At 37.8% G+C, this 26027-nt stretch overlaps 1 long non-coding RNA gene across 1 annotated transcript in view; it reads right to left on the minus strand.

Moving 5' to 3' along the window:
• Nucleotides 1-12809: 12809 nt before the first annotated feature.
• The window catches only part of LOC133262520 (uncharacterized), a 169950-nt gene continuing 156732 nt past the window's right edge, over nt 12810-26027 (minus strand). The window contains exons 6-7 of the long non-coding RNA XR_009741332.1: nt 16127-16210; nt 12810-14074 (exon numbers count right to left, since the gene is read on the minus strand). This is a non-coding gene — a long non-coding RNA (uncharacterized LOC133262520). The remainder of the gene's footprint in view (nt 14075-16126; nt 16211-26027) is intronic.

The raw sequence follows: 26027 nt of genomic DNA on the forward strand, positions 1-26027 counted from the left end.
GTGTTTCAGATATGTCAATGACTCAGGGTTTTAAATAAAAACATAAGACACTATTTCACTGTTTCATGCTGCATTACTTAGGTAAGAAGAAAACATCTCTGCAAAGTCATACTAAGCAATTCCAATGTACTACAACAACTACTGATGGTGAGAAAACTTCCTTAAAGGTACAGGATTAAAGGGTTCACTTGTCAGGAAGTGAAAAATTAGAAACTTTGGGTGTCAAATGATAATATGTAATAAGTGCTGAGACAATACCTTACATTTAAATCAAAGGTGGAATGAATTTTGAATTCATGTTAACAGCATTTCTGCATTCCATAATATCTGATGTTTCTCAGTCTTACTCAGCTAAGGTAGACTGGAAAAGTATGAACTTCCTTTTGTAGGATTTTCAATTTACATTTGTGGACTAAAGAGCCCAAACTAATCCACAGGGTGGTATCACTAATACAGGTTTCTACTACGAATACATTTAAACCAGAGGTCTATACATAGCAGCTTTTCATGAGCATCTGGTCTTGAATATGTGCCTGAACAGACCCAGCTCCACATCCATCGAGACTACAGAAAAAATTTGAAGCCTTATCACAACAGCAAGCCCTCATGTGACCTGAGACTTACTGCAGTAAGTGCAAGTGAAGCAGCTCAGGAGGAATATTTATCAGCTTGAAAACAGAATGAAATCAAATTCTTTCTTAGTGATGTGCATAGCCCTTTCCCAGCAGGGCAGTCCTAGGGGGACCTGGAGGATCATTCCATGATCAAAAACTTGGAGGATGAGGTCTGAAACCATTCCATTTTTGAGATACAACCCTATATCATGTAGACTTTTTTATCAAAACATTTTTCTGCTATTTATGTATTTCCAAATGCAGCACATGGTTTTATAACTTACACTTAACAGTCAAGTAGGTGATGCAACTGTTTTCTTCCCCCCCTCACTTCTGTATTTTGAAATATTATTTTATTCTTAATTTTCAGCCTCCTCCACCTCCTCCTTTCTCCCTCTCACTTTTTTATTTTCATTGGTGACCACAACTGTAGTTTCAGTAAATAAAGCTAGTGCTTGATAATGTGGAACGGCCAGGAGCTTAACTCTGCCCTTGGAGATCGCTTACATCAAACCAGCAATCAAAAAGTGGTGCAGATAAAATTTGTCATCAGGGATTTCCTACAAAAGAATTACAGTGGAGAAATAGCCGGATCGATACTATGGATTTTCACTGCAGGGGCTGATAGTCCAATTGCTGTGAAACACTCACACAGATAAAAGGGCATGGCTGCCACTTTGTTACAGACTGCTGACTCAGCGCAAAGCCTGTCAGGTATTTATAGGCCAAAGTGATACAGAATTATCACCTTGCAGTGCCCAGCTCTTGTTAGTTCTAAGATTGCCTCCCTTTATGGGATTGCTAAATGCAGGTGAATGGAAAAATGATGGCTAACAGCTGTCAAAATGCAACAGAATGAAGTACTTAAATCTTTTTTTATCCATTAAAAGGGTAACAATCTAACATATATCATACTGCAGACGTTGTAATGATATTTGGGGCCAGTAAACTAGGGGTTATAAACAATGTACATCTGATCAAAATGGTAAGGAAAATACAAAAGGGAAAAAAAGCAATAATAAAAATCCTTCTTGTTACTTTACAATATGTGGCTTGGCATTTACTTTGCTGCCTTTTGCAGGGATCTCCAGGCCCCTGATTGAGGCTGCTAAGATCAGCCTCCCAGCTCCATCAATACTGTGATAATTTTATACCCCATATACTGCAGGGAAAACTGCTTTAAGAAGTCATTGAGATGACTCCAAGAACTCTTCTTCATTGTTCTAAGCCAGTATTTTACACCCTCGCTATGGTAAAATGCCGACAGATATCTAATATTAACCAACAGCATTAAGGGCTCATTGACTTCAAGGACCGTTTCACACACAGACACTTACAGGACCAGACCATGATGAAGGCAAAAGAAATACACTCATTTTTGGTCCAACAGGTAGCAGAAAGCATCTCTGTCCTGGTATACAGTCCATGATTGGCTGCTCTCAGCCGTGAATTATTTCACTGCTAGTTCTAGCCTGAATGTGTTTCTTAGTGGTGGTAAGGAAGGGGGCAGACACCACCTTTCCTTTTATCACTCTCTACAGTACAACATGTATTTACTTTTGGAGATCGTATACAATGAGAGATTGGTTTTCACTGCATAAAAATAATATCTGGAAGGTCATACAAAAAGCTGCAGAGCCTAGTAATATAAAAAGGGACAGGATGTTTGATTACGAGGGTATGTACAGACTTTGCCTTCCCTATAGCCTCTCCTAGGTGTTTTTCATACAGGAAATGGTGATGAACTCTATAAGAAGGTTTTTGAAGCATAAAACCAGTTTGAGAACAAGTTCAAATATATTTTTACATATACTTTCTTAGCAGGGGCAGAGCCAAGTTGGGCTTTAATATCTATGATTTTTCTATACTGAAACAGCACTTAGAAGCATACATTAGGAGTCTGTTTTGCTAGATAATGAATAACCTCACAGTCCATCTCCCAGGAAACTTGAACATCCAGTTAAGTCACTTTTTCTCTAACATTGCCTTGCAAAATGATGACATCCTCAGCATATCACCTACTTTTGTATCACCACATTCATCATCCTGAGAATATTTCTTTAACTTGTAAACACACGACATGTCTTGGTGTGCGAGCAAACTGAAGTTCACTCTTTTGACACTCTCAGAATATGGATGGTTTTACGTATATGTAGGGAAGTGAATACCAATTTCCAAAGGGAGAAGTAAAAGACAGAAGGGGCGGCATCTGATTTTTATAGCTTAAGCCCATCTTCAGTTATAGAAAGATTCACCTATGGCCAGATCATAAGAGCCAAACTATATTTAAGTAAGATGAAACCAGAGCTTGTCTGTTCCTAAAATATGGCTAGAGGGACATCTGATCTAACACATGCCCAGGGGAGGGACGTGCAGTAAAATAAACCAAGCTGGCTGGGCAGCCTGTGTTCAGATCCATCTCACCTGAAAGATGTCCAGGCTAAGTTAGTAATTTAGACTTCCTTTGGTAGCTGATGGAAATACACAGATGCATGTGGGAAGGGGGAAGCCCTAGACTGTTCTTAGGACAGGTAGTAGGAAGTATACATAGACCTGTATCTCCTCATCTTGTGCCTTGAGAAGGTACCTAAAAGCGCCTGTTAAGCGAGATGTGCCAAACCAGTTGCTTAGAAGAGGTCAATAGATCCTTTATGAATAATGCTTTGAAGATCTCTTTTTAGTTGGCTTTTTCTTTTTCCCCATTAACACTGATTTTAAAAGCATCTCAGGTATTTTGAAGAAACACAAATAGGAGGATTAAAAAGCTGATTTTTTTTTAAATGTCTTGAGAAGGTCATGGCCAGGAGTAGCTGAAATGCAGAGGAGTTTATGTACTTAATGCTTTAGACATCACTTAATAACAGAGCTTTAAACTAAAGGAAGAAATACTGCAGAAAGACCTATTGTCCAAAATATCACAAAACCCCTGGACTTGGGTATTACTGGAAGAAGTTTTCAGTAAGTTTAACCATAATGGTTAACTGCAGAAGCTTTGGAGTGAAAATGAACAAAGTTTAAATTAAAATACTAAAATATAATGCAAATAAGTTGATTACCTGTAAGAAATGTTGCAGGTTTCTAAACCAATATCTTTCCTAACCAGGAGAGAAGCCACACCTTCTGTGCTCCATAGGGAAAATTACTGTAGCACTTGTCTGAACTGCCTGGTGCTGGTAGAATCATAGCTGCTCTCATCACAGCATTGTTGGATGGAAGTTTACTGTCACTAGCAATAAGCAGTAGATAAAAGGAGGGGGAGGGAGGGATAAGAAAACAAAAGGGAAAAGTAGAAGCTAAACAATTCACCAGAGGTGGAAAAAAAGGGGGGAAAAGAAAGAAGATATACATAAACTAGTTGTTTTTGTCTTTCTAGCTGCTATGATGTGCACAAAGGAAATAGACTGAATAAAATCGCATCTCAGGAACACCAACATAAATTCCCCCTTGCTTTGACAAGTACGTAATTTTGTGCAGTGATGCTCTTCACATCTGGAGAGTTATGAGGCAATTTCATTCCCATCTGACAAATTTACAAAGAAACATTAGAGAGAAGGGATTAGAAAAGCGAGAAATCTTTATAGACTTTTTCCTCAGGCTGTATTTTCCTTCCATCTTTTGGCTCTTCCTTGAGGAATATGTATGAGTGACTCATTCTGTATCAACGCCATAACCGAAACACTTAGCAGATAAGCATAACATGAAATGTGCTTTAAATCAACTAATTGTATTTACATTATCTGGGAGGGCTGATCCTGATTGGCTAAAGTTTGTAAAAATTTGCTATTGTGCATTTTCAAGATAACAATTTAGACCTGGGCAAAATGAAAATAAAAGCTGAAATATCAGCTCCAGAACTTCGCAGAAAAGTCCATGTCAGAAATACTTTACACTTGGCAAAGCCCTTCTCAGCTTAGAGCTCCGATAGACCTTTCTGCCCTCATTACGGTCTCATGAAGACCAATAGTGTTTTTTCATTTTACACATTGGGAAACTGAGGTTGATTAAATGAGCTCCTAAATTCATGGAGAAAATAAATGTCACCGGAGAGCAGGACAGGGAGGACTAGCTGGGCTGACTTGTGCATCGCAACAGCTTTTCCAATGACATTGAGCTCTGTCACTTGAGAGAACATCTACTCCACACAGGCTGCAGGTACTTGCCAGCACACCTTGATATACTTTACCCTACTACAAAAAACAAATGGAAGGATGAGGAGAGAGCAAGCTGTTGTTAATACTTTGCCAAGATCCATGAAAGGACAGGGAATTCCTTGAATTTGTGGCTGCACAGCTATTTTTGCCAAAAAAAAAGAAGAGTCTGGTTCAACCTTCTCTTTACTGACAATAGAAAATCCTGGTACAGACTATTCTAGAAATAAATGATAATAAAAAGTGATGTAAAGGCTTTGCTTTCTCCTGCTAGGTTTTAAAAAGCAGACAGCCATGCCTTGTTTTAGTTGTACTGAACATAGTTAAGCTGAGCTGATATACGGCTACAACAGGATATCAGTATTCTATGTTCTATGAGTAATCAGTATAATCTTTCTTTTCATTTTTTTCCCTTAATTTTTTTAATATCAAAACTTTGGCACTGATTGTTCATTATTAGTGTAACATCAAAGACCTTCCACAACAGACAACCTGGGCACTGCTACTCCAGATCTTTTTTTTCTGCACAGTTTTGCATGAGTCCCCTTTTAAGGTCATTTCAAGTGCTGGATGATGGTACTTCCCTCCTCCTTTTATTAATGAAAATTATATGATGGTGCTCGGAAGTTCCAAAACATATTCCTTTCTTGGCACAAAGATGAAATATAATAAAATGCAGATGCTTTCTGATACACAGCACAGATGAAAATGGTTTATAACCCCGACTTATGGAGAGAGGAAAGCACAGGGGACACAGTTCCTAGGGCCCTGGTTGAAAGCCCCAAAGCAATCACTGCAATATCTGTAATATGACAGAAGAAATTCGGGGGAGGGGTATTTATTATCTTTTTCATGGGACCCAGGTGGACCTCCTGGCAGCCATGTTTATGACTCAGGATCCTTTTTAAAATAGTGAACCACAATAAATGGAAACTCAGATTTGTAACCGTGCTGGACCTTAACATTTCAAGTTTTATTGTCTCTGCATTTGCAATCATTTTTGCACCGAGCACACCATTTCATGACAACTTTCAACTCAGCTGCTTCACCCTTTGTATTTACTTCATCTGACATGTCCCCTTCCCCTCCTTGTGTTTTGACAACTACATGGGCTGGATAAAAAATTCTCTTACAGACTTCTGTTCCGCTTTAAGGAGTCAAAGGGAGACTGGAAAGCCATACCTCCTTTTCTAGTTAACAGACATCTGATAAAGGAAGCATTTCCTATGCTTTTGTAAAAAGGAAAGTTCATTTGCTTGTTTGGACAAGATATTCTCCTTGTGTTTCAGATAGATGTGGAAGCAGAAATGTTTGCTGTTCCTTGCCCTTGATGCACAGTTTTGAGATTCCATTTTCCTAAGCCAAATAAACATTGGCCGCATGTCCTTTAAACCTAGAGAAAACTATCAGAAGTTGTTATAGAGTGGGGCTGTCCCTCTGGTATTGACTAAACACATTGAAAATGGCCCCTAAAAATAATAATAGTAAAAAAGAGAGGTGGGTCCAAGCCAAGAAGCCTGTAATCTCATCTGCCTGTAACCCTCCAGAAGTTCAAAGACATTTGGGTAAAGGATTTTTGTTCCAGTCTGTTGTTGCTTAATAGAGATGGAAGCTGTAGGCTCAGTTCAAGATCTAAACTTTACATAGTGAAGCAATTGTTTAGATCACAGCTTATGTCTGGTTGTGCAGCCTGTTCAGATGCGGTCCCAAGAGCATGGCTGCTTATCTGAACGTTTTTCTTCATAGAAGAGTCAAAAAATCTTGTGAGAAAAGACATCACTGTTAACATTTCTAGTGTGCTCTGGCAAGAGGATGACCACAAACACAAATAAATTCTAAGTATTTTGGCATTTTGGTTTCTGCCCAATCCAGAAACGATGAGTACAGAAAAATACAGAAATGTATTTAACACAGATGACAAGCTCAGGTGAATTTAAGGTCATTTTTTATTCTAAACAAGTTGTTTCTATTATCAGCAAGAAACAATTCAACCGACTCACTCCCCTGAGCAACTACAGGACTTTCTCCAAAAGCCTGAGCAAATTACCCCATTACACCTGCTCTTGGTTTGCACTGGAATTGAGAGCACGAAGACCTGAGCCAAAGGCATACAGCACGGGGGAGAATTCAGTGACTGTCCTAAGGCTGGGTTTAAGACAGCATGAAGCTGCGCTTCCACCCTTCCCTTAGACACGGCATATGGTGGAGCCCTACATTTTCACTGTTCTGAGCAGCGTATGGTCCTGTTATTCTGCAGATCATAATTTAACACTTCACACTGGAGAGCTCTCCACTCAGTCCTATAAAATAACAAGCTAATTTTATATTCCCTATAAAATCGGGAAAGTTCGCACCATAGTTTGCATAACAAATAATTTCCACAACTTCAAGGAATTCCTCTGAAAACATTTATATCTCCTGAATATTTTAGGTAGAAGTATCAAAAAGCGCATCTCTGTAGAGAACATCTTAGTAAGCACTTCTGTGCTTAACATTTGTTAACTTCACAGTTAAGTACCTATGACTGTGTGAGTTTACTCGACTGATAGCTTGGTGCAAGCAAGATATCTTAAATAAAAAATAATATATATAACTACCTTTTTCATGAGCACAAATATATACCTAACATCTCTGAAAACTTAATGCTTACTCAGCTCTCTTTGAAAATTAGTAGACTGAAATAAAGAGGGAATTTTTTTTTTTCTTTTCTGTATGTTTGAGACATCTAAACAACCAATGTCATAGTAAAGGTAGGAGAAATAAAATAATAATTTTTGAATTATTTTGGTCATGTTAATCCCAATTGTTTTGAAAGTAAATGATATTTGAAAGTCTCTCCAGAATGTACTCTTGAATTCATAGGAATGCCATTAAAATAGTGCATTAATTAACATCCACTTTTATAAAGTGCTTCTAATATTGTGTAAACAGGCAAGAGTTGAAAAGCTTATTTTTAACTTGTATCTGCATACGCAGTGTGATCATAGTGAGTTACAAAAACACCCAAATAGCACTGGGAAATGAATTTTCACAGTTTGTTTCTGGTTGAAGACACACCAAAGTACCTGTCTTTAATTTGAGTAGCTGTGAACAAAAGGTACTTGCCAGCTTGCTTAGCATCGTATTTATATGCTCATGTCAGTTCAGCCCTGGGTGGAATACTGATGTGTCAATATTTGTTAACCAAAATGATAATAAGTAACTGACTTGAAATGACTTAAAACAATCAGAAGCAATTGTGCAGCATTGTATCAGGTTAAATCTGACCATGCTATATTTTCTGTCTTCAAAAATAAAGCCAATTGCATGGAATGCTAAATAGCCCATGTTCAACATAGCAGGATTGCTGCAGGACTAATATCTGAGGCACAACATGTTTAACCACCTGCCAGACTTCCACAGCTTCCATTAACATCACAGACCAAGTGAGGGAATGCTCCAGTGGGGCTCTCTTGAGGACAGGCAACCTAGAGACCTATTTACCCAGCCTAAATTTAAATTTGAAATGGAGAGCAGCACTAGACCCCCTCAAAACTCAGTTTTACTACTTGAGAACCTAATGGTTATGACTCAACTTTCAACCATCTTTGTGATGATTAAGTTCACCTTGATTTCACTTGCAACATCTTGCTTTCAGTACCTGAAATCTAACCCAAAATTTTACATAATAAATGTTACTTGTTCCACTATCAAATTAATGTGGCACTGGGGGCACAGTCTGTTGGAGGATTTAAGATAAAACAAAGAGACTTAGGATGATTTAGTGAAATAAGCTTCTTCACCTCTCCCTCATCTTATGTATATAAATTTTTTAATTCGGCCATTTCGCATATTTCAGATTACTGTTGTGGGCTTACATTCCATGCATGTGCAGAGCTTGGCCTATCATCATATTAGACAGGCAATCATTTTGTGTACGGCACCAGGTTAAAATTATGGAAGGAAAACCAAAATTTACCCTGTGACTTATAAATCGCTCACAAGATACTCTGCATGCCATTACTATGCTGGAGAACAAGAGGTCGTGGGGAGCTATTTTCCCCACTGGAACACGTACAGGGAATGTTACAGCAGCCTATTTGCCAAGATCCCTACAACACTGAATGCTGCTTTTTGGGTTCAGATGAGTTCATGCAGGAGCTCTGATTATGTAAGTCTCTAAAGCTCTATAAATACAAAGAGGGTCTTCCTAAATTTCCCTCCGTGCCCAGATGTCGTCTCAAGTTATACTGATACAGTAAGGAAGGGACTATCAAAGGTCAAGAACCACAGGCATCCATAGCAGATCTTTAACCCAGAAGACCCCCAAAGCACCTGCTAGAAACTCAGGGCTGTAAAATACTTATCAATAAGAAGCATCAATAAATGACAAAGAGCAGCAAACTTAGGTACCACAAGGACAAAGCAGGAATGTTCAGGAGAGTTCACAATTCTTGAATCCTGTAATAACAGCAGGGGACTTATTATGAGAAATCTTTACTCTGAAGTCATATATTGGTTGAGAATTAAAAGCTTTCCTCCCCCACCCCTTCTTTAAATAGAGAAATCCTTGAACTGGTCATTTTTATCACTTTCTGGAAACAGTTATTCATGCTCATATGCACCTATTATGGTTGTAACTGTAATAATGTGGTTGTGATGCTCCAAAGATACGAGAAATATGCATTTTGTATGTGGAGGTAATGCCTTTTATTAGATCAACTGATTAGAGTGGCAAAAGACAGACAAGCCTTCAGAGAGACAAGCCCTTCTTCAGACTTTAAATGATAGACATCTTGAAGACATTATTATAAAAGCTTGATATGATGCTTTAAAGCACTGCTTGTTCGTAAGATCACTCAAGGACTCCTTCAGAAGCTGCAAGTCTTCAAAAGTGATCCAGGAAATGCTAAAGTACTCTGTACTTTTCAAAGGCTAAAAAAAATCTTCCCGTTGTGAAAGAACAATAGCAAATGATTTTGCTGCTTTTTTTGGCTGAACACCTTCCAAGTTACATGTTTGGATGATTACCCTTCTTCATTTTAAAGGGTAATGTTTACTGAGCGTTTACAAAGAAATAGCAGTCTTCTGAGAGCTAGGTTTGCTTTCCTGAAATGCTCAAATAACTAGTATCAAGAATCATTCAAATAATTAATGTCAGGAAGAGCGGCTCACAAGTATATTAGAAGTTCAACATTCACAAACAGTCCTAAGCCATGTCAGAGATGCAGCCCAGGAATCTAAAGGCGGAAGAAAGAATGCTTGGGTTTTCTCTGATTTTGATCAAGCCTAGTCCCTGCAGTAATAAAATTGCTCTGAGCTCTGCGTGGTTGTTCTTGACCCTCCAAGACTGCGCAGTGCAGCAGTGCAGCAGTGCATCAGTGCTGGTTTCCCCTTTGCAAGTGAAAGGGAGGTAGAGAAGCCACTTGGCAGCACCATGTCACTGAAGAATATCTGTGTGCAGATAGAGACTCCCACTTGCTAGTTTAAATCAGCTTTCAGTAGCTTTTGTATAACCAAAATAGCACAAAATATATTTACCCCAAACTCATGTTCTAAAAATTTGTATGCCCACTAGGAATGATAAATGAACTGAAACCGTGAGCATGCTGAGGACAGTATAATCAACAGACAAAATATTCTGACCTTGAAGTTTACATTCTTCTCCATCTCTCTAATTTTTCAGCACCATATTTCCTTATTTCTAAACCAGGTTAGAGTATGTGGCTGGTAGGTTTTTCACCAGTGATCCTGATGTGTAACCTCTGGACAAGTCGCTTAGCCCTGAGTTTATCTCACCTAGTAGTAAACTCACTGACACTTGCTTACCCCACAGAGAAGTCACAAACTTAATTCAAAATGGAAAATATAAAAGAAATGCAAAGCGATACCACATTTCTCATTTAAAATGAGTAAGTGACAAATTGCTCATCAGATTGTACAATTTGGGTTGCTCTTACTTGCTTGCTAATTAACCAGTCTGACATTATGTTTCCTCCCTCTTGCATCCACCCTGCCTCTGAACTAATCAGGGTTCAATGACAGCATCACTTATCCCAGGACACATTCCAATAATTAAGGTTTGGAGGACATCTTGCAAACTCCATCACATACCAATACGATTTTCTCTCCCTCTACTGCTGCGTATCTGACATGTGACAAGACAAAGCCCTGCTCTCATATACATAACAGCAGGATGCTTTCCCACCTTTTAATGGCTGACTGAATTTCTTCCCCAGCAACTCTGACAGTACGAAAGTGCACTGTAAAAATGACTGCTTCTTGAAAAGTGAAACCTCACAGTCTCTGGACTTGGGAACACAAAAAACCCAAACAAATCCATGTTGTTACAAGCTGCATCTATCACTAAACACTCTTACACAGAATTTTTTAGTGTAGGAATGCATGATCCCATAAGCTATATTTTACTCTACACTCTTCCTCACTGCTATATTGCTTCATTTGGTTTCCATGACTTAAAAGCCCATTTTGCCTTTGAGTAGGAAAGAAAGCACAGGTAGGGGCACCTCATACTTGTTCAGGGAGCTGAGACAACCAGGAAGAATCCCTGCTACTTGATTGCTTTTTAAACCTTCATATGCAGAAGCAACAACAAATTGAAAGCTGGGGCTTTCCACTGCAGCATGCTTAGAGTATCTTCATTAGCACTGACAGAAGTAGTCTGAATTTCCCCACTAGTAACCGGCCACCTCTCCTCTGGTTCTGTTAGCTCTGATTTAATTCAGATTCACAAGACAACTGGGTCAACCTGCTCTGGTCTGTAGAGACCAAATTTGAGCATAAGCTGATCATTCTTTCCTCAGATGCTCTCTCCCCTCCAGTTTACTCTGAGAAAAGCTAGCTCATGAGCCAACAAAGAGTGGGAAGCATGAGCCCCTAAGATGAAAGTCTAGACTTTGCAAGAACAAAGTTTGATCGCATAAGTTTAGTATAAATTGATAAAAGAAGAATATAAACCCTGGATTTTATCTGCATTGGAAAATTCAGAAAGGCAAATTATTTTATAAAATAGATTTAAATTAGGAATTTTAGTGAACTGCTATTAGCTTTTCTGAGAGAATACTAATTTGACTATGGCTACAAATACCCTTCTTTTTATAGCTTAAATGTCCTGGTGATCAGTTCTCCTGCAAAGCCGATGAAGAGACTAGTTATTTTCTCTTAGTGCTTGATTTTGAAGCAGTATTTTCATCAGTATCAGAAACAGTGGAGTTCTGGCTTTGAAACATGTTTTATCATTGATTTCAATGCAGTCATGATTTTGCCCATAGTACAATTAAGACACCCCACTGAATTTTGGTGGGTAACATTAGACTTAATAGCAAATTATCCAAGAATATTTCATGTTTTATCTCCTGGTTGAGGAAACTGATTTCTGAGCTTTAATTTCAGATTCTTAGCCAGTAGGCCTATACTGGTTCATAGAAATGTAGAGAATTTCCATTTCTGTCTCACCTGCATAAAAATCATCCCAACTGCAACTCCTAGAAAGAAACACTCTTTCTGTACATGGGAATGGGAAGAATATAACAGACTAGCCTAGCACTATGTGCGGTTTGGTTGTTTTTTTTTTTTTTCATAAACAGGATCAAATATATTAACTTCTGACAAAATAATATAGGTATGTCACCGGGATTCAGCCAGTACATGGCTCATGATTTCAAGAATGGAATCTGTTCAAGCTGCAGAGGGACAAAATGAAAAGAACTAAGTCAGCAGATTATTAATTTTGTAATCTACCAGGTATTCAGGATGTATCCACAGTGGCAGGTAACTATATTCTCAATTGTACTGCAGAAACATGCACAGTTAAAATCTTAGTCTTTAACTCATCTGCTGCTTTTCACAGATTCTAGTACTACAATATGTGCCGTAATAAAATAAAGATTCATTTATTTTCTTCCAGGTAGGTATGAATTACATTATGATCACATCTTTTACAGGTGTGCTCTTCAAAAGTGTGTTCTGGTGGACATGAGTGAAAATGATCCTGCCTCAAAAACAGGAGGCAGAGGAACTGGAAATGCCTGCGGAAATGGGAGAACTTCATGCATGTTACATTGTAGTGAGCCATGTTTTACTTAGCAGGCTGCCAGTGCATCTGACATTGTATTCCACAATCATACAACAAAAATCAGGAAAGAGACTATTTCCTATAGACAGAAATTCATGGTGATGGTCAGTTCTTCAGTGGTATGAATCAACATACCTTGACTTATGCAATATCACGTTACTTCACACATTATCATACCTAATGCCTCCACCAGACACTTCAAATTAATTTTACAAAGCAAGATACAAAAGATAATAAAAGACAGCTTTGTGCCCCTAAGATCTCCTGATGTAATTTAACATGGTAGGCAGAAAACGGGAGTAGGAAGCAGTAGGAAGGGGTATAGGAGCCTGAACAGACTTGCCCAAGGACACAAAGACAAGAAGAATTTAGCCAAGGTCTAGAGGCATAGCCAGTGTCGCTGCTTCTCAGAGTGTAGTGGTCCTGTCTCCTCTGAAGCTAGAACTATTTCTTCTCCACCATCTTTTACATCATCCATCAGGTCCTTGCTTTTTTTTGGTCTGAAAAAAAATGCAACAAACCCTCTGTTTCATATATAACTTTCAAGGTCACTTGCGTAAAATGTACAAAAAGCACATTTTTGTTGATGGAATAGCCTTTTGCTAATGAGGTAATTAGTGATATTACAGCAGAAAAAAAAGGGGGGGATTTCTTTCTCCTTTTCTCCCTTTTGCAAACCCAGTGAAGTGGCAAATTTTGTCGCATTTGCTGTATCTGCACAATATTTCAACCAGCTCTACAAAGTAATGTGTTTTTTGAGTAGCTACTGTATTTGCTGAAACTAAGTTATAATAATTTGATGACTAGGAACAAGATTAATTCAATGAACTACTATTCTCATGACAATTGCAAAATATGGTAGGGGACAGAGTTAGTATGAATAGAAATGGTTAGGGCATCTTACTGCTTCATCAGTGAGAAGCCTGAAATGGAAAAATATCCAGCAAGGATATTAGGGGGTCATATCTCTTGAGGTGCAGCAAGGTAATCAGTTAATTTCTCTCAAAGAAAATCAGGAGCTGCAATGAAAACTATCATCAGAGGAAGCATGAATATATATACAATAGAAGAATAAAAAACAGTGAAAGATATAATTACATTAAATTATAGCAACTGCCATGTAAAAGTACCAATGAAAGTAACAAAAAGAATTGTCATTTCCTTTAGAAATGATGTTTGATAATATCGCAGAGTCTTCACATCTTCTCACACATGGAGATGTGCCAGTTATCCAACATCTAAGGGGAAAACAAAGAGCCCCATTCCAGCCTCAGTTACAGTACAATTGGGAACAGCACTTAGCTTGTCAGTTAGGATGTGACAATCAAAACTAGAGCTCCTGACTGAACAGTCTTTGGAGAAGGGGATGGGCTTTTCACATAAATCTGTAACATCTGGTACACAGTGACACTGACCTACCTCCTGTTCTTGCACAATACAAATAATAATAACCACCAGTAATACCAGAAAGAATTTTTATAAAATGGTTCACAGATTAACATTTTCATAGTGTGAGTATGTGAGACCAAATTTAGAGCAAGTAAGCGATACGCACATATGTTATATAAAGGCCTAATAGTCACTGAAGAGAGGGAAGTATTTTTCAACTGCATGTACCAGAGAACTGGGATTTGAAGATCTATAAATAGCTTGCTGAAGTTATGGAAGAAGAGAATTATAGAATAAACAAATAAGAAAATTGAAAATTATCAGAAGTAGAGTTAGTAAGAAAAATTTCTATTCTGAATTAGGATAAACCCCACCTTTTCCTCCTGCCACTCTTCTGTGGAAAAAAAAAGCGCTTTCCCCATATCAAATGTTAGCTCATTTGGGCTAACAAGTGTTCGGGCACCTGCTGGGATGTGTTCAAGATTGTGGTTTTAAAAAGACATTATGTATGAGATCACTGAGTTAGTTCTTCAAGAATCATTTTGTGCAAATGGAAGAACTTGTGTATCCCACATTTTAGCTGGATGCATAATTACAGAGCTACAGAGCATCTATCTCCCCCAGCTCCATAGTTAGAGATATCCACCTACCCCAGGATATCTGACGGATGGGCACGATCACAGGATTTGTCCTGGATGTGAGGAGGGGTAAGTCTGCTCTTAATAAGCTTTCAGACAGGAAGATAACCAAACCCCAACATTTCTCAACAAACCTTGAAAGCATTACATTCTAATACAGTGACGGTCTGGAGAAACTGGCATTGCCAGTCAAAAAGTGGTCCAGTGTAGAATTCCCAAATTCCTTTTTTTTTCAAATTTTGTAACGCCTTGCTCACCATAGCTTGTTGTTTTACCTGTATATACTTTATTTGTGGCAACCCTGCGGAAGTTTTAAGCAGTGAAGTCTTAGTACAGGAGTATTTTCAGAATAGAAAATATGCATTGGAAAATGACGCACAATTTTCCTTAGCTTAATGTCAACACATGTAAAATAAGTAGTAAGTGGATACAAAATGTTATCTTGTAATGTTAAACCATCGTGGCATGGGTGTATTGGCAACAGAAAGTGCAAAGCAATGAAAGATCAGGATTATGGAATCTGAAGTTCTCTCAGTCAAGTGACTTAGAACAAATTGAAGCTTGGAGAAGACTGAACTGTAAAACTAATAGAGCTATTACACTGGCTTTCCTTAAAATTATGAATTAGTTGCCCCATTTCTTTTAATAGCAAACAGTGAATCTTGGTCATCCACCTGTGGACGTGCCGTAAATCAAGTACCATGAGAGCAGGAGAATACTTACTGCAAAACAGAGAACTCCTGTGAAAGACCTTGGGCCTTATTGTTAGGCTCACATGAAGCTGCAAGGAAACAATGTGGATCCTTTTCTTTCAAATAAAGGAAAACACACAGAGATTCAAATGTTAAAATGGAGTAACCATCTGACCAGGATATACCTAGCTGTCGCAGTATTTGCTAAAATGGGAAAGGCAACATCACATATGGTGTATGAAGCATTTGTCTAGATTGTTATGCAGTTGCTTATGTTTACAGAGAAACTGAACTATTGTGTATTAAGTATTTTACAACATTAGTTCAGATTAGGGCTAGGATAAATTAATATAACTCAGTTGAAGTCAGAGGAATTGTGCCTGATAATTCATGGCATGCTGCAGTGACAATACACTAACAACAGGATGAACTGAGATACCCATTCTTGTTCTGCGAAAGAAATAATGAACCCTCTAATTTACTGATACAAAACCAGCTTATTCCATTTTAGAGAAGATTGCACTGAGTTGCACCTATCCACCAAATTTGAGAATATCTATTTTTAATTTACATTTTATATATTTTCATTGCAATGGCTGATAGCAAAACTTAGGAAGAGTATATGGTCCCACACAAGCAGCTGTGAAAAGATCTCCTAGAATTCAGACAAATGGCATTGTTAATAGACTACTCTTAGTGAAGAGAGAAAACATAGTGTCAATCATGCATGCTGACAGGGTGCAATTAACCCAGCATCAAATTGTAGAGAGATGGATGGGACCAGATGGTCCCGTTATCCTAACAAAGGATTATACAGCAAGTGTCCTTCGGAAGAAAGAGCATTTTTTAACATAGACCTTTGGAACAAAAAGAGATGATGTGAACTAAAGAGACATTACAGAAAACGGAAACTGAAAATGATGGTTTAAATATGAATTCCAATAGTTAATTATGTGCTTTAAATACAAATACATGTTATTTTTTTGATCATAATGAAATTTGATCATACTGAAATTTACCCCAAAAGGTGTCTCAAGAGATTGATGTCAAACAGAACCACTGAAAACAAAGCAAGGAATGACTGGAAATCATCATTCTTGCTGCTCCTGAAAGAAATATTTCATTTATTAAGCTAAAACTGGCCAAATGCTGCTACCCCAGTCTGCTGCACTTATGGGAAATACATACTTGAAACCTAATTAGAGAGCAGCAACAGTACAGCACTGAACAGAGCACCCTGAAACCCTTCCCAGAGCACTGCAGTGACTAATGTTTGGGATCAGATGATAAGAATTAAAGCTCCCATCCCCCCTGCCATATGAGATAGGCTGTTAAGTAGGGGGAAGATACAACAAATTTATGCAAAGATATCAGGTAAAGAAAGTAAATAAGAGGAATTTCTAACAAAGTAAAACCTCGGTTAAATAACAGAAACACATTACTTGAAAAAAACCACTTAGTATTACTGTCATGTGAAAAGAGCATAATAACGGTGAAATCCCAAAGCCTGGGCCATTCCTGGTATTAGAACATGGGTCTTAAGCCTTGGAGCCTTTTGCCATCTCTAGGGTTATATGATTTTCTTCTAAATATATGGATCTAACCACATCACAAAGAAATTGTACATCGCAGATTTCCAGGATAAGAAGGCTGAAAACAAACGCGGAGTGCTACAGAAACTAGCACAGTACTGGTTATGTGTTAAAATGCTAAATAATAGTAATGACGTTCAGATATGAAGCTATGTATTTGACTATATTGACATAATTGTATTAATAGTTATGTGTCCAATATTTGGGGGGAATTTCTATATGCTTCCTGAAGCTTTTTAGCCTAAAATAATGTACAAAGGGGAATTACAAAGGATGTAAGATACAATCATGATCACCTCCTGAATCACTGAAGAAAATACCCTTAGATTCCCTCACTAATTGAAGACTGAGTAACCTACACCTCCAGTCAACAGTATTATTATATCTTCTATTCTTAAAATCAGAAAACCCATGAGGAAAGCGTGCAGTCACGCCTCAATTAACTAGCTACGTGATGCAGATTTGTGCATCTATGGCTTAGTCAAGTACGCTGTTATTTCTGCATGCCTAAGAAACATCAGAGGTTAGAAACTGATTCCTTCGCGCTTACTGTGTGCACTAGGATAAAAAGCAAAGCCTCCAGTCACTGCGCAAGATAAAGTTTGTAAATCTACACTATAGAGTAACTGTTCTTTAATTCAGATATCTGGCTTCCTTATTGTCATAGCGAAGCACCATTCTCTTCCAGGTACACATACATTCTCATCGAATTATTGATAAAATCCACACTTTTCCTTGGTCCAGAGCTGGCTACAATGTCCCTATCAAATTAGTTTTCACAAACAAACAAACAAGCAAAATCAAAAGCCTAGAAAAAAACCCAATGGGTATATAACTGTATGCTTTCTTATTGGAAAAATACCTTCTGTTAGCAGAAACATTGCTGAAAAGATTTCCACTTTGATATTTCTTGCTTTATATTTAAGCTGCAGAATTTAAGTAATTCAATTAGATAGGTGAATATACATGTGAACACAAATATATAAAAAACATTTGTAGGCCCAGCTCAAAAAGGAGACTAGAAGCCTAACTACTGCTCCTGTAAGGCAATGCAGATGCTCCTTCGGTAACAATTGCTCCTCAAAATACGTTATCAGTTTACTACAGTATGAGACAAATTATGTCTTGGCAAGCTCATGCAAGATTCCTTTGCAGAAGGATGTGTCTCAGATCTACCCTGCAGACACTCATCCACCTCACAGTGACTCCATTTCTCTTTTTATCAGACCCTTTGCAAGATGTGCTGAACTTTCCATTTGAATTTTTCTAGCAGAGGTGTGAAGAAGCTTCTGTGATATTGCCCTGGGTTTTCTTGGGTTATCATTCTCCTCCTTTTCTGAATTCCACAAGATCTAGACTTGTGCAAGAGGGTTGAGAATTGGCTTTCCTTTCTTTTCATGACATTGTCTTGCACACAGCCAAAGGAAACGTTTGGCAATGTGGATCAACACAACCGCAATTAGAAAAAAGTGATCTGCTTGATGCTTTTTCCAAATTATCCAGTCTGAGGAGTATCAGCTCTCTTCCAAGTAAGGAAATTATAAAAGATCTGATCAGCAGATAGAATATAGCCATAGAAAATGCACATCAGCATACCTTAACGAAAGTAAAATAAATCCTGAAAATTTAATATCCCCCTTTCTTGGACCTAAATAGGCCCCTTTGGAAAACTATTTTATTGTTTCTCATTAAATTAGAATTGTGCTGAGATGCCACTATCTACCATTTCCTATTATTATTAATGTAAAAAAAAAAATAAAATCACTGCATATTCAGCATTTCCCCAGTAAAAACTGACAGAAAGAAAATCTGAGTTGTGTTTTTCCTTAATTCATGCTAATTTAAAAACTGAAAGTTCTTTACTTTTTTTCTCCCAGTTTGCATCTGCATTTAAAGATAGCAATATTTTCTAATGATAATTAAGAACCTTTAATTTATTGGTTTATTACTTCTATCCTACATTAACAGCTCTTAGAGAAACAGCTCAGAGATACCACGTGTGAATGTGCTTAATTCCTCTCTCATTAACCTCAGAAACATGCAGCAATTTCTATCCAACTCAGACCAGAAATACTGGATTTTCTTTGCTTTTCAAGTTGTTAGCAAAGTAGCAGCTTACAGTATAATCATGTCCCAAGTCTGTTGCTCACCCAAATTCCAGCTTCTGCGACCCTCTTGCGATTAGCAATTACTGCTCTAAAAAGCAGCTTGTCCTGTTTCATCATTTACATATTAGGGTATGTTCTGTTAATGAAATGTTAATATTTTTGTGTAGTTTGCTCAAGGCAGAACTCCTGAATCAGATTGGCATTTTTACCAAGAAAACAGAAAGCAAGAGATATACATATGGATAAGATGACATTCTCCCAGTATACACTGAATACTCTTTTTAATAATGCAATAATAAGAATCAACTTTTCTAATTTGCCCAAAGACTCCTCTTTTCTTATTTGCTACCAAAACACAGTTGCTTAATTTTTTTCAGACTTTTGGGGGTTTTACTTATTTAACATTCATTGAAGTGAGCATGAGTCAAGTCAGGGCACAGAGGAGAAGAGCTGGAGAAGGAGGAGAAAGGAATGACTCTCTTGCCCAGTGGGCAGTGAATGAAGCAGGGCAGGGACTGTGGTTCAGTTTACGTCCTTGAGTTACTTCTTTCTGTTCATCATGGAATGTCTTCATTATTGGGTTTGAAGATTAGGACTGGGAGCACTTGGTTTTGTTCTAGTCCTGGGACGCCAGGGAGGAACAGTGAGTGCTTGTATGAACTGCTGTGGGCGGGGAACCCTCCTGTGAAGGGAAGAATGTGGATTGAAACCCTCAGGGTCAGAAAATAAAGGAGCTCCAGTCTCATCTCCTGTAGGATGCAGTGAAGATAGCTGTGAGATTCAGTGATTCCTAACAAAGGCTTAGTGTGATCCATCGCAGCACAAAGCTGGATGGCAAAAAGCAGCAGATTTTCTTCTAGGGAGTAGTGATAACCTGTGAAGCAACACATGGGGGTGAACGCAAGGCTGACATCAGAGTTCTCTCCTAGTTCAGCAAGTCCCAGTCTCCATTCCCCACCAGTTTCCAGACCCAGGATTTCACACTGCAGAGAGAGATGCAATATTTGATACTTTGCGGAAGAACTTTCCATGTCCTTTTCCAGCAAATAGCACAGACCCCTACAAAGCTCCCAAGTGGTGTACAAACTGTTCTGGTCACTGAGAAGCAGCAGTTCCACTTCTGAGCTCTGTATTCAGGTGGCCACAGCAACATTAATATTGAAAAATCACAGCCTGGCAAAGTTCACTCAGGTTGATGAAGCAATCTGCAGCCACTCTTGACTATTAATTCATATAGATTTCCCTGCTCTGTGCTGTGGGGTAAAGGCTACTCTATCTTGGAATATACTTCTCCTTAGCAAATCTCAACTTTTAGCTGCTATTTTCTGCCCTGGCAGAATCTATCTTTGGGGATCCCACGGTCTCCTTGCAAAATGTGATGTCTCACCCAGACCATTACCTGGATAATGCTTGAGAAGAGTTGCACACCCTTTGTCACCCCCTTCTTTTTGGACTGTTAAGAGAACTCTGGAGCATCTGCAGCTTAACAAGGTAACGGGGCAGATCACACAAGTTCATTAGTGCCTAATCCACAGTTTTCCATGGCTGTGTGCCAAAAAGTTTCTGCTTGAGCGACCTCGACAGGCAGTGGTGTAGTCATATGGAGTTTTTAATAAGTGTCAGAAAACCTGAAGTACTAACGTATCCCTAATGTTACTTTTTGGCATTGTTACCCACTAGAGATGAAAGAATGAAATTGAAATGTCTGTTTCCAGAAAAAAGGAAATCTCACCTGGGTTGAGTGTGAGGGAATTAATGGCTCAAGAAACCTGCATTAGGATTAGGTTATATCCCTTCCAACTCACTCGCTTGAATCCAGCAGAGGTCAACTGGAAATTATCACTATTTGGCATCCACAAAGGCATACGTTTCAAAATAGGCTTTTTAGTTGCCTTTTGGGATGAGTTACCAATGAAATCAGTTGTTGGCTTGACTGCATTAGTATTTATTATGTCAAGTGTTGATGCCGGGCCCTGCGCGATAGGACACGAAAAAAATAAAGAGGGGCTCTGCTGCTCTCAGCTTAAAGCACAAAGGAGGATGCAGGGGCAGTATGGATCAGAGACATCCAGGAGAGACTGATAACCCCATTCTTCATACATACAACAGGGAAGAAAATGTGTTGATCTGTATGACTGAAACAAGCTCACTGGTCATTTGGAAGATAGCTCTGTGCTGCTGCCCTACCAGTATGTATTCTGTGCATAAGTCAGCAAAGTTTCAGCCTTGAGATGCAACCAGTGTTCCACAGTATCAGTTTATAGGAATACTTTAGCAAACAGTCTCAGAATAATTAGAGTATGGAATAAATTATGCTTTAATTATCTTTTGCTACTCTAGTGTAACTAGCTTAATTGTCTTTACTAACAGTCAAATTACAAATGTGTAAGGGAAGCCAGAAATTTGACCCTTATATGTATGTATTTACAAACATGTTCTTAAACTATTATTAGGGCGATTTTGGTGGTAAGGTTTTTTTTATACATATATTTTTAAAGACTATATTAGCTGAAAGTTTAGATTTTCTTTTTTAAACGAAACTGTATCTGTCTTTGGCCAAATGAATGTGATAATTTTAAGGAAGGAAGTTTCTCTTTTTTTTTTACTATTACGCTTCACTGAATAATTTATATTAAGCTATGCTTTAAATCAGCGTTTTCTCAAATTGAAGAACAACTGATGCTAAAGTATATGGTAGATCATAATACTTGTAATTTGCATAAAAATAAAACAATGAGTTCATCACTAGTGTTCTTTCTAGCAAGGATTTCTAAAACCAGTGGCTAGGAAATATTGTTGTTTTTTCGGACCATACTTCATCTAATTACACAAAAGCGTATCCACAGAATTGCAAGGGTTCATGGAAGAGATAATCAAATCACAACTATTCAGAATGAGAGAGATGCTCAATGTGGAACTGCTGATACAGCAATTTAATTACAGCAGTTTAGCAGCAGAAGAGTGAAGTTCTTTGATAGATGCCACAAGTTTAACATCTTTGAGTACAGAAAGGGATACCTAAATGAACAAACCCACACCACAAAACAAAAACCAATCCAAAACCAAAGAACAACAGCACAAAAGCAGATGAATACTCAAGTCAGGTCTTCAGGATGTGCCATTTTTCTTTACACAGTTATATTAATACTTTCTTGGAAAAATAATTTCCAAGTGCGGAGCACAAAGCATGCATCTATCTTGAGTTAACTCAGATCAGTAGGAAGCACAAACTAATAATTTCATTTAGGAAAATATTAATTATCTCAAATGCATTTCTCAAGGTGCAGTAACTTTTACATTTATTTATGTACAAGTAAAGAAGGGCTTTACTCTCAAAATGGGATCTCTATAACCAAAGCCCTCATAAAGATTCTTACTGATTCAAAAGAGGTTTTGCTGATTTGCATGTTTGAAATAAAACAGATTCTTTTTCACCTTTGTAATTTTCTCTTTTTGTTGAAGAGTGTTAAAACAGTGCAAGCAATTATGGTGAAAATTAATCTAACACCTGTTCTTTTAAGACTACTTATGTGCTGCTGCACATTTCATAAGAGCTTTCTATTGAAAATTTGGCCCCAGATCTTAAAAGCTGGTGAAGATGAACCACTGAGTTCTACCTAGAAGCTATTCGGAAGTTATACTAATATTGATATTTAGTACTTCAGTGATGCTTTTTTGTTATGGAAAGCTTGGCAAAACCCCCTTATTTCATTCCTGATTCTTTTTCTTTTAAAAAGAAATATCTAATTATTTAACATCATACCCTTCAAACAATAATACTAATTGCCTTGTTAACTGTCAGTTTTGTATGGACCAGAGCCCTCTTAGAAATAAGGTAGTCTACACGTACATTAAATACTAGGATTTATGGCTTTATTATTATGTTATCCTGAATATCATTAAAACACACATCAGTATAAAAACCTGTGTGTGTGAAAGGACTATGGAAACACAGAGGTCAACCTTGCATGATGCAACGGACAGCAGTGCCTACATCACTGCGTTAACTCACTGCAGGCAGTTGTGAAGCACGAGAGCTGATACTCAACTTTGCAGAAATACTGAATCAGGCCTGGAAAAATATCTAAGCCTTGTTCCATCCAAGATTACTTGCCCTGTGTCTCAGCAGATATTATTACCTTGGACACAGGGCTGAGCAAGTTTGCAATACACAGGTTTTAGGCTAACTGGGTTATTTCTGCCTCAGCTGCCTCTGTGCTTTGCTCCATTGCTAGAGATGTTAGTGCCAAGATTCGTGGGATTTCTAACATATGCAGTGCTTCAAATTTGGGTGCTTAACTGGGAACAGTTTAAAGAGATCTGATTTTGAGAAGAACAGTATTTAGCATTTTCCAAAAATCATATCCTTGTAATGGGTCTCTAGGTGATTGTTCCAAACTGGGAACATTCATGATTGCAAATCCCTTTGGAAATCTGAGTCCATGGGGACTTGCACAGTAGAAGAACAAGGATTTGCTTTCAAATATCCTCTGGGTTTAGGCTACCATCATTAGTACTGGGCCACCCCATATATTATTGGTGCCTAAATTAGAAAAACAGAGAATGTGTAAGAGATGCACTAAGACAATTAGTATAAGTACAACCAACAAAGAATGTTGTAATTAAACGACTTTTAACTTGTATTGGACTTTTTAAAAAAAAACAACAACCAACAATTAAAATTCAATTGTAGCAGCTTAAGCCTTTTTCTCTCCCAGTGAAGTCATACATTGTTACTGCTATTTTACAAGATGGACAAGCTAGATGGAGTAATTCCCTCATGAGACTGCAAAATGTTTCCTTTTGCTTCCCCACTATTTTTATCAGTCCTAAACTTAATGTTGCATTTACAACAGGCTTCTGACATCAATAGCATATAAATATCTGATGACCAAAAATGTCACGCATCAGGACTTTTTTTCCTTCCATTATTTTATATGAAGCTCTATTAAATGCTGGGTATGCCAGCTGGTCTCCGCTCACAGCTAGTGTAACCTTACTTAAGCTCAGACTTTTACACTGTACACTTTACATCTTAACTTGCAATGTTAAATTCAAAAGTTTTGGTTGTTCACCAAATCCTGCTTTCATGCACATCAATGATTACTTTGCCTGTGTTTATACGAGAGCAAAATTTGGTCCTCTAACATCTGATTTGTACAGCTGCAAAGAACTGCCAGAAAACAGAGAAACTGAAACTCCACAGATTGGGGTTAAAGTGGGTTCCGCGTAAAGCGTTGTCAATAGGTTCCTTGTTGCTAAGGAAACTATTTCCTTGGTAGCTGCATGTTTGCCACATCTTACTAAATTGGTGTCAATCTCAAGCAAATAACAATGTGTTGTGGCATCACAAGAAATAAAAACCCAAATAAGCTTAAAGTTTATTAAATACTAATTTAAAAGAAAAATAAACTGAAAACACTGCATAATAACTCACTGAAAGGCTCTGATTGAATAAGGAGTCATTAGCTGGCCATGCAATAAAGGATTTACGTAGTAAATAAAATCTTTTTGTCGTTTAAAAATCTAAAAGGCACACTTTCACAAGAATGTACTTTTTAGCTGTTGACAATCTCAGGTGATGCAATCGTATGGCAGTTGATTTTGTGCACAGGAGCGGAGGGGGGTACTACGGTATTATTTTTTTCTCCCTAATTATGTAAACATTAAAAGATATTTTTACCATCTAATATTACATTATATAGTAATTTACAACCTCAGAGTGGGTAAAGCAGATTCTAAGCACACTTGTAGAAACCCCGAAGTATAAAAATGCTCTGCATGCTTTTTGTGCACAATTGTCAAGAGTGATTTGCAAGGAAACGATAAAGTATACCAATTTTTGTATCCCACTGTACTTCGCTTCCCCCCTGCTTTTCAAGTACATGTATATTAGCATTGCCAAGAATTTTCTTGGGCAGAGTTTTTTTGAAGTGGGAGGTTACAAACGTGCCAGTTTAAAGGCCAGGGCATTCAATATATAACTGTGGTATCCATGTTAGCCAACCAGATCATGTCTGTACGATCGTGAAATAAACTTAATGAAGAATAAGACCGACTTTGAGATGAACCACACTCAGGAATACCAAGATCGTTTCTATAGCTACTTACAACCTTATTCCAGTTCTCTAAAATCCAAATGCAAAAAAACCTCACACCAAAAAACATTTGTGCTTTCTCTCAAATGACTCAGCGAGTCAATATTTTGTCCCAGGCTGTTTTGTCCAAAGTCAACATACCTAGACTATGGCAAATTACCTTTTTTGCAATGTTTTTACAACCTTGTAATTCATAAGAAAAGGAAGGGCAGTGAACATTTTTCTACATAGAATAACTGAAACCTCGAATATGAAAACCACAAAAGTACCATACACCAGATACTTCTACAGAAGAGAGATGCTGAAAGAGAACTAGTACAAGGAAAATCCTATGAAATGTGCCATGACCAAAGCCTTCCATTTTTCTGCTTTTTAGATGAGCCTTAATGTTAATATTATTTGTATTTCTCCAAGTTCAGGATTTTAAAGATACCCAAACAGCATGGAAACAGGCCGTAGTGCAAAGAGCTCAAGAGAAAATGAATGCATTTAAAACAAACAGAAACTACATGGACATTTCTACGATATGGATCATTTAACTACCAAGATAATTTGTCTCTTAAAGCATTTTTTTCTCATAGTATTTAAGGCTTTTCTACATCTCACCTATAAACTCCAGAAAAAACATTTTTCATCTTCAGAAAGTGCCACAAGCATGTTGCAAGCATGTAGGG

This window comes from Pezoporus flaviventris, unplaced genomic scaffold (genome assembly GCF_033815535.1).
Source record: "Pezoporus flaviventris isolate CSIRO_AGI_PZ_B2104156 unplaced genomic scaffold, CSIRO_AGI_Pfla_v1 ptg000213l, whole genome shotgun sequence".
Classification (NCBI taxonomy): Eukaryota; Metazoa; Chordata; class Aves; order Psittaciformes; family Psittacidae; genus Pezoporus; species Pezoporus flaviventris.